Source organism: Scyliorhinus torazame, chromosome 3, assembly GCF_047496885.1.
Source record: "Scyliorhinus torazame isolate Kashiwa2021f chromosome 3, sScyTor2.1, whole genome shotgun sequence".
In the NCBI taxonomy this organism is placed as follows: Eukaryota; Metazoa; Chordata; class Chondrichthyes; order Carcharhiniformes; family Scyliorhinidae; genus Scyliorhinus; species Scyliorhinus torazame.
Window position 1 is genome coordinate 302,531,732 of NC_092709.1, and position 13,142 is coordinate 302,544,873.

General features: G+C 56.2%; 1 protein-coding gene across 3 annotated transcripts in view; it reads left to right on the forward strand.

Annotated features, from left to right (window-relative positions):
* The first annotated feature begins 8,076 nt into the window (after positions 1-8,076).
* The window catches only part of hdhd2 (haloacid dehalogenase-like hydrolase domain containing 2), a 52,292-nt gene continuing 47,226 nt past the window's right edge, over positions 8,077-13,142 (forward strand). The window contains exon 1 of one of the 3 annotated variants that reach the window (XM_072497455.1): positions 8,077-8,393. The gene's annotated coding sequence lies outside the window, so the exon portion shown is untranslated. The remainder of the gene's footprint in view (positions 8,394-13,142) is intronic. The other 2 variants (XM_072497453.1, XM_072497454.1) reach the window with 2 other exon arrangements.

Here is a 13,142-nt window from a genome sequence, read left to right on the forward strand (position 1 = left end):
GTTTAAGAAGGCAACTTACCGCCACCTTCTGAAGGGCAACTAGGGATGGGCCTATGCTGGCCTAACCAGCGACGTCCAATCCGTAAATGACTTTTTAAAAAACTCCATGTTTTTCAAACTTTTTTCTTGGGACCCACTTTTTCCAACCGGCCGAACTTCGGAACCCATGCCATCCGAACTTTATGACCCACACCGGCCAACCTTCATAACATGCCACATTTTCTTACCTTTAATGCCAAGTCTGCTTTGTCCTCATGACCTCACTTGAATCAGGTTCAAAGGAGGAGAGGGCAATGCCCATATCAGATGCAGACTTCAGCCAATTCCTTTGTGAAAACAGAAAATGCAACCTCGCAAATGTAGGTCATTGTGTAGAGCAATAGCAACAAAATGCTTATTTCATTCAACACTGGATACTCCTGGAGATGCCAATCCAGAATGCTGACAGCCTTTTGAACTTTTGGCTTGTTTTTAATGTGGTATCAGAAGTGTTGTCTTTTAATTTGGAATCAGCTCTCAGTTAATAACTGACTCAGGTCTCAACCTCAAAAAGAATTTTCACCAACCCCTTCTCTTTCAAAATCTGAAACTTATCCTCTCATTTGCCAGTACTTCCCTGCATATAACACACATGGGCTTTGCATTCTTATTTGCATTGGCACAATTGAAAACCCATATCTCAAGAAATCTTAGTACGACTTTGTTCCCAATTTAAGTTTCTTCTCTGTAGGCTCTTAACCAGAGGCCCTGGAACTCTACATTAACAATGCTCTTTCCTGTCCTGGACTCTCCGGCAGATTCTGCTATGAAACCCTGTCCAGTAGGTACACTGCAAGCCATCAGGTTGTGGATATTAACCCTAGGTTATTAAGGGAGGTGGCAATAGAGATAGTGGATGCATTAGTTATGATATTTCAGAATTCCCTGGATTCTGGAAGGGTCCCGGTGGATTGGAAACACGCTAATGTGATACCCCTATTCAAAAAGGGAGAGAGGCAAAAAGTAGGAAACTATAATAAGTAGGAAACACGTTAGCTGGACCTCTGTGGTGGGGCTATGCAGGTGCGGCTATGCAGAGCTAGGTCGCATGTTCGGTAGCTCCCGCTTGGAACGGACATTTGGGCTCTTTACAGGGCCCCCACGGCATTTTTCCGACATTTCCCGGTGTGGGAAGAAGACTGCACCATTCCCCCGACAGTGTCCCCCAGGAATGGTATGTCTCTTGGTTACAAGACCCGGCAGAAACAGTAAAAGATTTGGTTGTAACTGCAGGATAGATGAAGCCTCTTCCAGCATGCAGGCGGGGGGGAGGGCAAGCTTAAAGGCTGCAAGCTGACTTGAGGGCCTATATTAAAGGTGAATTCTAGCAGCAGTGGGAACAACTGTGAAAAGATTTACCAAGGCCATTGAAGAAGCGGGGACGAGGCTTCCGGTGGCGGCCATGGAGGAGTAGGTCGCGCATTCAGCAGCTCCCATCTGGAACGGACTCTCAGACATATTTCAGGAGTTTCCACAGACCTTTTGGGGCAGATTGGTGAAGCGAACACTGCCAAAGGGATTCCCTCTCGAGACTTCCGGATGCGGCTATGCGGAGCTAAGTCGCACATTCGGCGGGTCCCGCAAAAACGGACTTTTGGGCTCTTTTCAGGGCCCCCAACGGCACTTTTTCGACGTTTCCCGGTGTGGGAAGGAGTTAATAATAGCTCCCCGTCAGTATATGGCTTTAACTAGGAGCTGGGCGACAAAAAAGGTGGTGGTGGACCCGAAGAAGGGAGGGAAGAAGGACAAAATGGCGGCGGGCGGAGACCAGGCAGCGTGGAGGCAGTGGGCGGAGGAGCAACAGGAGGGTATCCAGCGCTGCCTCAGAGAGATTAAAACGGACCTGCTAGAGCCGATGAAGGCTTCTATTGATAAGCTGCTGGAGACACAGACGGCCCAGGGGGTGGCGATTTGAGAGGCTCGACAAAAGATCTCCGACAATGAGGACGAGATCTTGGGCCTAGCGGTAAAGGTGGAGGTGCACGAGGCGCTCCACAAGAAATGGCAGGAGCGGTTCGAGGAGATGGAGAATCGGTCGAGGTGGTAGAATCTGCGGATTCTGGGCCTCCCGGAGGGTCTGGACGTGGGGGCCTATGTGGTCACCATGTTGAACTCACTGATGGAAGCGGGGTCCTTCCAGGGGCCCCTAGAGCTGGAAGGGGCCCATAGAGTGTTGGCGAGGAGGCCCAAGGCTAACGAGCCTCCGCGGGCGGTGCTGGTGCGGTTCATCGATCGGGAGTGTGTGCTCAGGTGGGTCAAGAAGGAGAGGAGCAGCAGGTGAGAGAACGCAGAGGTTCGGATATATCAGGACTGGAGTGCGGAGGTGGCGAAGAGGAGGGCCGGGTACAAACGAGCGAAGGCGGTGCTGCACAGGAAGGGGGTGAAGTTTGGCATGTTGCAGCCGGCGCGACTGTGGGACCTACAAGGACCGGTACCATTATTTTGAGTCTCCGGAGGAGGCGTGGGCCTTTGTTCAGGCCGAGAAGTTGGACACAGACTGAGGGTCGGGATGGGCGATCGGGGACTGCGGTGGATATGTTATGCCTATTTTTTGTTCGGGGGGGGGCCTTTGCATTGTTTTGGGTTTTTTTTTCTCTGTGTTTTTCTCTTTCGGGTTGGGGAGGGTGGATGGGGCGGGTTGGGCACTGTTTTGGTTGGTGGCGGGGCCTGGTAGGTGGAGAGCGCGGGCTTTTTTCCCGCGCCGAAGACTGGGGGGGGGGCAGGGGCGGGGGGGGAAGCGAAGATTGTTTCCCGCGCTTAGAACGGAGGGGGGAGGGGGAGAGCCTGTGGATGGGGAGCGGGAGAGGAGGGTGTGCCACACAATGGGAGGAATCGAAGGGGAGGCGGGAGTGGCCGGGGTCAGCAGACTTGCGGAAGTGCAATGGGGGGAGTAAACCAGCTAGGATGTGTCCTAGCCGGGGCGGGGGGGGGGGCGGGGGGAATCGAGTTGCTACTGCTAAGGTCAAGGAGGAGCTGGAGCGAGTGGGGGGGGGGGTCGAGACGGGGGTATGCTGCTGTGGGGAACGGGCCGGGTGTGGGGTGCGGGCGCGTGGCTGGCCGAGGAGGGGTTATGGCTAGTCGGCGGGGAAGGGGGGGGGTAGCCCCCTGATCCAACTGATAACCTGGAATGTAAGGGGACTGAATGGGCTGGTTAAGCGGGCCCACGTGTTCGCGCACCTGAAGGGGCTCAAGGCGGATGTGGTTATGCTCCAGGAGACATACCTGAAGGTGGCAGACCAGGTAAGACTGAGGAAAGGGTGGGTAGGTCAGGTGTTTCACTCGGGGCTAGATGCCAAAAATCGAGGGGTGGCAATCTTGGTGGGAAAGGTGTCATTCGAGGCGTCGAGCGTTGTGGCAGATAATGGCGGTAGGTACATAATGGTAAGTGGTAAGTTGCAGGGAGAGAGGGTGGTACTGGTCAATGTGTATGCTCCGAACTGGGACGATGCGGGTTTTATGCGGCGTATGTTGGGTCGGATCCCAGACTTGGAAGTGGGAGGCCAGATAATGGGGGGAGACTTTAACACGGTGTTGGATCCAGCACTGGATCGCTCCAGGTCTAGGACGGGTAGGAAGCCGGTGGCGGCTAGAGTGTTGAGGGGATTTATGGACCAAATGGGAGGGGTGGACCCTTGGAGATTTGCAAGGCCGGGGGCGAGGGAATTTTCATTCTTCTCACATGTCCATAAGGCTTATTCTCGAATCGACTTTTTCATTTTGAGTCGGGCGCTGATAGCGAGAGTAGAGGATACCGAGTATTCGGCAATAGCCATTTCGGACCACGCCCCGCATTGGGTGGACTTGGAGATGGGGGAGGAGAGGGACCAGAGCCCGCTGTGGCGCTTGGAGGTGGGGCTGTTGGCGGACGAGGTGACCGAGTGGGTCCGAGGAAGTTTAGAGAGGTACTTGGAGACCAACGACAATAGGGAGGTCCGAGTGGGGATGGTATGGGAGGCACTGAAGGCGGTGGTGAGGGGAGAGCTGATCTCCATTAGGGCCTACAAGGAGCGGAAGGAGAGGGAGAGGCTGGTGGGGGAGATGGTGAGGGTAGACAGGAGGTATGCGGAAGAGCCTGAGGAAGGATTGTTGAGGAAGAGGCGCAGCCTCCAGGCCGAATTCGACCTGGTGACCACCAGGAAGGCAGAGGTGCAGTGGAGGATGGCCCAGGGGGCGGTCTCCGAGTATGGGGAAAAGGCAAGCCGGATGCTGGTGCGTCAGCTTCGGAAGCGGGATGCAGCTAGGGAGATCAGGGGAGTTAAAGACAGGGGAGGGAGCGTGGTGCAGAGTGGGGTTGGCATCAATGGGGTCTTCAGGGACTTCTACGAGGAATTGTACCGATCCGAGCCCCCACGGGAGGAGGGAGGGATGGGCCGTTTCCTGGACCAATTGAGGTTTCCAAAGGTGGAAGAGGGACTGATGGTGGGACTGGGGGCCCCGATTGGGCTGGAGGAGCTGATCAAAGAGATAGGAAGCATGCAGGCGGGCAAGGCACCGGGGCCGGACGGTTTCCCGGTCGAGTTCTATAAAAAATATATGGACCTGTCAGGCCCACTGTTAGTTAGGACCTTTAATGAGGCAAGGGAGGGGGGGGCTTTACCCCCGACGATGTCCCGGGCACTGATCTCCTTGATCCTGAAGCGGGACAAGGATCCCCTGCAGTGTGGGTCTTACAGACCGATTTCCTTGCTAAATGTAGATGCCAAGTCGCTGGCGAAGGTCTTAGCCACGAGGATTGAGGATTGTGTGCCGCAGATCATCCATGAAGACCAGACGGGGTTTGTGAAGGGGAGACAGTTGAACGCGAATGTGCGGAGGCTTTTGAACGTTATCATGATGCCGGCGAGGGAGGGGGAGGCGGAGATAGTGGTGGCGATGGATGCTGAGAAATCCTTCGATAGGTTAGAGTGGGGGTACCTGTGGGAGGTGCTGAAGAGGTTCGGGTTTGGGGAGGGGTTTGTCAGGTGGGTTAGGCTGTTGTATGAGGTCCCGATGGCGAGCGTGGCCACAAATAGGAGGAGGTCCGAGTACTTTTGGTTGCACCGAGGGACGAGACAGGGGTGTCCCCTGTCGCCCCTGCTCTTCGCACTAACAATTGAACCCCTGGCTATGGCACTGAGAGAGTCGAGGAACTGGAGGGGGTTGGTGCGGAGTGGGGAGGAGCATAGGGTGTTGCTTTATGCGGACAACCTGCTGCTGTATGTGGCGGACCTGGTGGGAGGAATGCCAGAGGTAATGAGGATCCTTAGGGAATTCGGGGACTTTTCGGGGTACAAGCTCAATATGGGGAAGAGCGAGCTGTTCGTAGTTCAGCTAGGGGACCAGGAGAGGGGGATTGGCGAGCTCCCACTGATGTTGACAGTGGGGTATCAAGCGATGGTAGAGTCAAAGTTTTACAGCACAGAAAGAGGCCCTTCAAGTACCTACCTATTCTAATCCCATTTTTCAGCACTTGATCCATAGCCTTTTATGCTATGGCATTTCAAGTGCTCATCTAAATGCTTCTTAAAATGTTGTGATGGTGTCCTGCCTCTACCAGCCTTTCAGGCAGTGAGTTCCGGAATCCCACCACTATCTGGGTGAAAATGCTTTTCCTCAAATCCCCTCTAAATCTCTTGCCAATTATCTTAAATCTATGTGCCCTGGTAATGCTACTGAATGTCAAGGGGCAATGGTTAGATTCTCTTCTGTTGAAGATAAGAACTTAACGTAAGAATTAGGAGCCGGAGTAGGTAATTCAGCCTCTTGAGCCTGCTCCGTCATTCACTACAATCATGGCTGATCTCATCTCGTCCTCAACTCCACCTTCCTGCCCGATCCTCATAACTCTTCATCCAGCTAAATTCCATTTGCCAAATTTTCATCTCCAAAAATCTGTTCTGGTTTACCCACGTCTCCCGCATACGTTTCTGCCTGTATGTCGGGAGAAGGAGCACCGTCTTACGGTCCGATTTTCTGAAGTGTGGTCGGGGGATGGATTGGTAGGCGCCCTTAATGTTTGTGTATATTGAAATGGGATTAAATAAATAGCTTCTTCCACAAAGTCAGTACAGGACGATGGACAAGAATTCAGTAAATTGCCCTCCCAGCCCGCCACCGTGTCCGAGTCCTCCCAGTCAACATCCGTGTCCGTGCCCTCCCAGCCCGCCACCGTGCCCTCCCAGCCCGCCACCGCCAGCCCGCCACCGTGTCCGTGCCCCACCAGCCCGCCACCGTGTCCGTGTCCTCCCAGCCCGCCACCGTGTCCGTGCCCTCCCAGCCCGCCACCGTGTCCGTGCCCTCCCAGCCCGCCACCGTGTCCGTGCCCTCCCAGCCCGCCACCGTGTCCGTGCCCTCCCAGCCCGCCACCGTGTCCGTGCCCTCCCAGCCCGCCGCCGTGTCCGTGTCCTCCCAGCCCGCCGCCGTGTCCGTGCCCTCCCAGCCCGCCGCCGTGTCCGAGTCCTCCCAGCCCGCCACCGTGTCCTCCCAGCCTGCCACCGTGTCCTCCCAGCCCGCCACCGTGTCCGTGCCCTCCCAGCCCGCCACCGTGTCCGTGCCCTCCCAGCCCGCCACCGTGTCCGTGCCCTCCCAGCCCGCCACCGTGTCCGAGTCCTCCCAGCCCGCCACCGTGTCCGAGTCCTCCCAGCCCGCCACCGTGTCCGAGTCATCCCAGCCCGCCACCGTGTCCGAGTCATCCCAGCCCGCCACCGTGTCCGTGCCCTCCCAGCCCGCCGCCGTGTCCGAGTCCTCCCAGCCCGCCACCGTGTCCGAGTCCTCCCAGCCCGCCACCGTGTCCGAGTCCTCCCAGCCCGCCACCGTGTCCGTGCCCTCCCAGCCCGCCACCGTGTCCGAGTCCTCCCAGCCCGCCACCGTGTCCGAGTCCTCCCAGCCCGCCACCGTGTCCGAGTCATCCCAGCCCGCCACCGTGTCCGAGTCATCCCAGCCCGCCACCGTGTCCGTGCCCTCCCAGCCCGCCGCCGTGTCCGAGTCCTCCCAGCCCGCCACCGTGTCCGTGCCCTCCCAGCCCGCCACCGTGTCCTCCCAGCCCGCCACCGTGTCCGTGCCCTCCCAGCCCGCCACCGTGTCCGTGCCCTCCCAGCCCGCCACCGTGTCCGTGCCCTCCCAGCCCGCCACCGTGTCCGAGTCATCCCAGCCCGCCACCGTGTCCGAGTCATCCCAGCCCGCCACCGTGTCCGAGTCCTCCCAGCCCGCCACCATGTCCGAGTCCTCCCAGCCCGCCACCGTGTCCTCCCAGCCCGCCACCGTGTCCGAGTCCTCCCAGCCCGCCACCGTGTCCGAGTCCTCCCAGCCCGCCACCGTGTCCGTGCCCTCCCAGCCCGCCACCGTGTCCGAGTCCTCCCAGCCCGCCACCGTGTCCGAGTCCTCCCAGCCCGCCACCGTGTCCGAGTCCTCCCAGCCCGCCACCGTGTCCGAGTCCTCCCAGCCCGCCTCCGTGTCCGTGCCCTCCCAGCCCGCCACCGTGTCCGAGTCCTCCCAGCCCGCCACCGTGTCCGAGTCCTCCCAGCCCGCCACCGTGTCCGAGTCCTCCCAGCCCGCCACCGTGTCCGTGCCCTCCCAGCCCGCCACCGTGTCCGAGTCCTCCCAGCCCGCCACCGTGTCCGAGTCCTCCCAGCCCGCCTCCGTGTCCGTGCCCTCCCAGCCCGCCACCGTGTCCGAGTCCTCCCAGCCCGCCACCGTGCCCTCCCAGCCCGCCGCCGTGTCCGAGTCCTCCCAGCCCGCCACCGTGTCCGAGTCCTCCCAGCCCGCCTCCTCCCAGCCCGCCACCGTGTCCGTGCCCTCCCAGCCCGCCACCGTGTCCGTGCCCTCCCAGCCCGCCACCGTGTCCGTGCCCTCCCAGCCCGCCACCATGTCCGAGCCCTCCCAGCCCGCCACCATGTCCGAGTCCTCCCAGCCCGCCACCGTGCCCTCCCAGCCCGCCACCGTGTCCGAGTCCTCCCAGCCCGCCACCGTGTCCGAGTCCTCCCAGCCCGCCACCGTGTCCGAGTCCTCCCAGCCCACGTTGGAGGTCACTCCTTCCCAGCAGAGGCCCATCTTGACTGCCGTGGACGCTCCACGATTCTTCCGACTCCTCCCGAAAGGCCGCGGCTCTCTGGCTGTCACGTGGGCGGTGTCCCCTTCCCCAAAATAAACTCACTAAAGCTTATCATTTAAAAAACTGAAATAATTAATGTAATTCAAAAGAGTTGAGAAGAAAGGGAATTTGGTGATAAATATTGAATCTATTGCATGAAGAGGCCTAACCGAGGGAGGTTGCCCTGGTGACGGCTGGTCCCCGGAAGGACAAAGTGGGGAATGATTCACACCGGCCCCAATGTCAGGCAGCAGGATTGTGGGGTGTGTTATTTTAATAATAACAGGTGAAGTTCTTGTTGTTTCTTTAAAAGTTGTTTTTGTTTAAGAGAAATACCTGTTTAGTTAGCATTTGAGGGCAGAGTAGGCAAACACAGGTTGTTCACCGGTACAGAGGAGACTCGGGTGACCTAATGGAACCTCTAATCCCAAAATTACGGGTGCCTTCAAATAATAATCTTTATTAGTGTCACAACCGTAAACAGCAGAAGAGGTGGTCGAATAAGGGCACAGTGGAGGCTGTGAGAGGGACCAGCATGGCCGTTCAGAGCAAGGTGCCGACAGCCCAGCCCACAATGGAGCAGCTGCTGCAGACTATGCAGGAGGGCTTTTTGGCTCTGAAACGTGACAACTTGGAGCCTCTACATAAGTCGATTGACCGGATGTTGAAAAGGCTAGATGATAAGGCTGAGAACATAGAACATTACAGCGCAGTACAGGCCCTTTGGCCCTCGATGTTGCGCCGACCTGTGAAACCACTCTAAAGCCCATCTACACTATTCCCTTATCGTCCATATGTCTATCCGAAATGAAATGAAAATTGCTTATTATCACAAGTAGGCTTCAATGAAGTTACTGTGAAAAGCCCCTAGTCGCCACATTCTGGCGCCTGTTCGGGGGGGCTGTTACAGGAATTCAACCGTGCTGCTGGCCTGCTTTGGTCTGCTTTCAAAGCCAGCAATTTAGCCCTGTGCTAAACAGCCCCAATGACCATTTGTTGGCGAGTCCACTACTGTTGCAGGCACGGCATTCCACACCCTTACTGCTCTCTGAGTAAAGAACCTACCTCTGACATCTGTCCTATATCTATCTACCCTCAATTTAAAGCTATCTCCCCTTGTGCTAGACATCACCATCCGAGGAAAAAGGCTCTCACTGTCCACCCTATCTAATCCTCTGATCATCTTGTATGCCTCAATTAAGTCGCCTCTTAACCTTCTCTCTAATGAAAACAGCCTCAAGTCCCTCAGCCTTCCCTCATAAGATCTTCAGCAGCTGTTTCGCACAGGGCAAAATCGCTGGCTTTGAAAGCAGACCAAGGCAGGCCAGCACCACGGTTCGATTCCCGTAACAGCCTCCCCGAACCGGTGTCGGAATGTGGCGACTAGGGGCTTTTCACAGTAACTTCATTTGAAGCCTACTTGTGACAAGCGATTTTCATTTCATTTTCATTCCCTACATACCAGGCAACATTCTGGTAAATCTCCTCTGCACCCTTTCCAATGCTTCCACATCCTTCCTATAATGAGGCGACCAGAATTGCACGCAATATTCCAAATGCGGCCCCACAGTTGGAGAAGTCAGTGGAGGAGCAGGCTGACTTTCAAATGGTAGCGGATGTGGAGATTTGGAGGTTGAGGGACCAGCAAAAAGTGCTTCTGGAAAGGCTGGAGGACCTGGACAACAGATCTCGTCGGCAGAACATGAGAATCATGGGCCTCCCGGAGGGGGCAGACGGACGCTGCCGCGTTTGTGGAGGGTATGTTTCAGAAGTTGCTGGGGAACGAGGTGTTCCCGCGCCCGCCGGTGGTGGACATGGCACACAGTGCGGGTGAGGCAGCCGCGACGAGGGGGTCCCTCACGAGCGATAGTGGTACGCTTTCACAGGTACCTGGACAAGGAACAGGTACTGCAATGGACAAAGCTGAACTTGGGACAATACCACCCTGCATGTTCACCAAGATTTGAGTGCTGAGGCGGCCAGGAGGAGGGAAGGCTACAGGCAGGTGAAGGAGATACTGTATAAAAACAAGGTGAAATTCGGGCTGCTTTTTCCGGCGCGACTGTGGGTTATGTATGAGGGTCAGCACCACTATTTCGAGGAACCCGAAGAGGCGATGGACTTCGCTAAGAAGCCAGGGCTGGCCCTGAGCTGAGAGTGTTTGGACTCATGTTAGAACTTTTAAGTATATGTGGTGTCTCATCGGTTTTGAAAATTGCCTGCATGTTTGGGTCCGTTTTTGTTGTTTTTTTGCGTGGTTTACCTGAATGTTTCCTTTTTGGGCTCTTTGATTAGTTGGAGCTTGGCTGGGGGGAAAATAATAAAGAAAACAGTTAAAAGGGTTGGGTTAAGAGGGATGCTTCAGGGGAACTTTGTGCAATCTTTTCTGTGTCTGTATGGGAAGGACTGTTACTACTTATCTCTCTTTTCGTCTTGTTTAACTTGAATTGTGCTATTGTGGGGGCATTTTATGACTTGTATAGAGTGTTTGCTTAAGTAGGGCTGATCTGGGGAAGTGGCATGGATGGGTCGGGGAAGGGATGACTGGGAACAATGGGTTGGAGATGCACTGGCGCCGAGGCTGGGAGCCCCAGGCTAGCTGAGTGGGGCTAATCAACGGAAGCCGAGGTGGTGGGTGTGCTTATAGTTAGATTAGAGCAGGGGTTAGGTGATAGGATGGTGTTGGTAGGTGGGGGAGGGGGGGGGGGGGGACGTTCTCCTGACGGGGATGGAAACTGGGCATGGCAACAGTGAGGAGGTCATGGGTGGAGCCAGTCAGGAGGCGGGCCAGATGAAGCGTGACACATGGTTGGGGGGCTGGCCAAGAAAAGGGGATGGCTGATCGGGGAGGGGGGGGGGGGGGGTGAGGTGCCCCCCGACCAGGCTGATCACCTAGAATATTAGAGGGTTAAATGGGCCAGTGAAGAGGGCGCGTGTGTTTGCACATCTGCGGGTTATGAAGGCGGACATAGTCATGCTGCAGGAGATGCACCTGAAAGTGGCAGACCAGGTTAGGTTAAGGAAGGTCTGGGTCAGTCAGGTCTTTCATTTGGGGCTTGATTCGAAGACGAGGGGGGTTGCGATCCTGATGAATAAAAGGGTACAATTTGAGGCGGAGGGCACAGTCGTGGATGGGGTGGGAAGTTCGTTATGGTGAGGGGTAAGCTCGAAGGGGTGAGAGTAGTCCTGGTCAGTGTGTATGACCCTAATTAGGACAATGTGGATTTTATTAGGAGGAAGATCCCCGACTTGGATAAGCTGATCATGGGCGGGGACTTTAATACAGTCCTGGACCCGAGCCTGGACCGGTCATGTTCAAGAACGGGCAGTTTGCCAGCGATGGCAAAGGAACTGAGAGGGTTCATGGAGCAAATGGGGGGAGCAGATCTGTGGAGATTTAGCCGGCCGACGGCGAAGGAGTTCTCATACTACTCCCACGTCCACAAGGTGTATTCCCAAATTGACTACTTTGCTGTGAGTAGGGACCTGCTGGCCGGAATGGTGGGGGCAGAATATTCGGCAATTGCCATATCGGACCATGCTCCGCACTGGGTAGACCTGCAGTTTTTTAAGGACAGCTTTCAGCACCCACCATGGAGGCTGGAAGTTGGATTACTCGCGGACGAGGCGGTGTGTGAGAGGCTGAGGAAATGCATGCCGAATTACCTGCAGGTGAACGATACTGGAGAAGTCTGGGCAGCGGTGCTCTGGGAGGCACTGAAGGCAGTGGTGAGAGGGGAGCTGATTTCAATCCGGGCGTACAGGGACAGGACAGGCAGGGCAGAGACGGAACGACTGATTAAGGAAATTCTAGGGACGGACAGGAGTTACGCGGAATCCCCGAGGCAAGAGTTACTCAGGAAACGACAGAGGCTGCAGGCCGAATTTGGGGTGCTGTCTACAGGCAAGGCTGTAGAGCAGCTTAGAAAGGTAAAAGGCGCGATTTATGAGCATGTGGAGAAGGCCAGTAGAATGCTTGCGCAACAGCTAAGGAAGAGAGAAGCAGCTAGGGAAATAGGGAGGGTAGTGGATGGGGAGAGTAATCTAGTGGGTGACCCGGCAGGGCTGAGCAAGGTCTTTAGGGACTTTGAAAGGAAGCTGTACACTTCGGAAACCCCCGGGGGACCGGGGGGGATGAGGCGATTCCTGGATGGACTGAGCTTCCCAAGAGTGGGGAGGAGGTTGGTGGATGGCCTGGGGGCCCTGGTCAGGACCGAAGAGGTATTGGGGGGCCTGAAGGTCATGCAGTCGGGCAATTCCCCGGGGTCGGATGGGTATCCGGTGGAGTTACAAAAAACTTGCCGGGATAGTGGGGCCGGTGCTGGTCAGGGTCTTTAACGAGGCAAGAGACAGAGGGAGTTTACCCCCAACGATGTCGCAGGCCACCATCTTGCTCATTCTGAAACGGGGTGAGGACCCGTAGGCTTGTGGGTCATACAGGCTGATCTCTTTGATCAACGTAGTCGCCAAGTTCTTGGCGACCAGAATTGAGGACTGTGTACCGGATGTAATTGTGGAGGACCAAACCGGGTTTGTAAAGGGGAGGCAGCTGGCAGCCAACCTAAGAAGGCTGTTCAACGTGATTATGATGCCCCCGGAGAGTAGGGAGGTAGAGATAGTGGTAGCCATGGATGCTGAAAAGGTTTTTGACCGGGTCTTGTGGGATTATCTGTGGGAGGTACTAGGATGATTCGGGTTCGGGGCGGGGTTCATCGATTGGGTTTGGCTATTATATCAGGCCCCGGAGGCGAGTGTAAGGACGAACAGGACGACATTGGACTACTTTAAACTGCACCGTGGGACAAGACAGGGCTGCCCTCTCTCCCCTCTGCTCTTTGTGCTGGCCATAGAGCCGCTGGCAATTGTACTGAGAGCTTCTAGGGGCTGGAAAGGGTTGGTCCGGGGAGGAATGGAACATAGAGTCTCGTTATACGCAGACGATCTGCTGTTATATATATCGGACCCAATGATGGGGATGGACGGTATTATGGAAATCCTGAGGGAATTTGGCCGGTTCTCAGGATATAAATGAAAC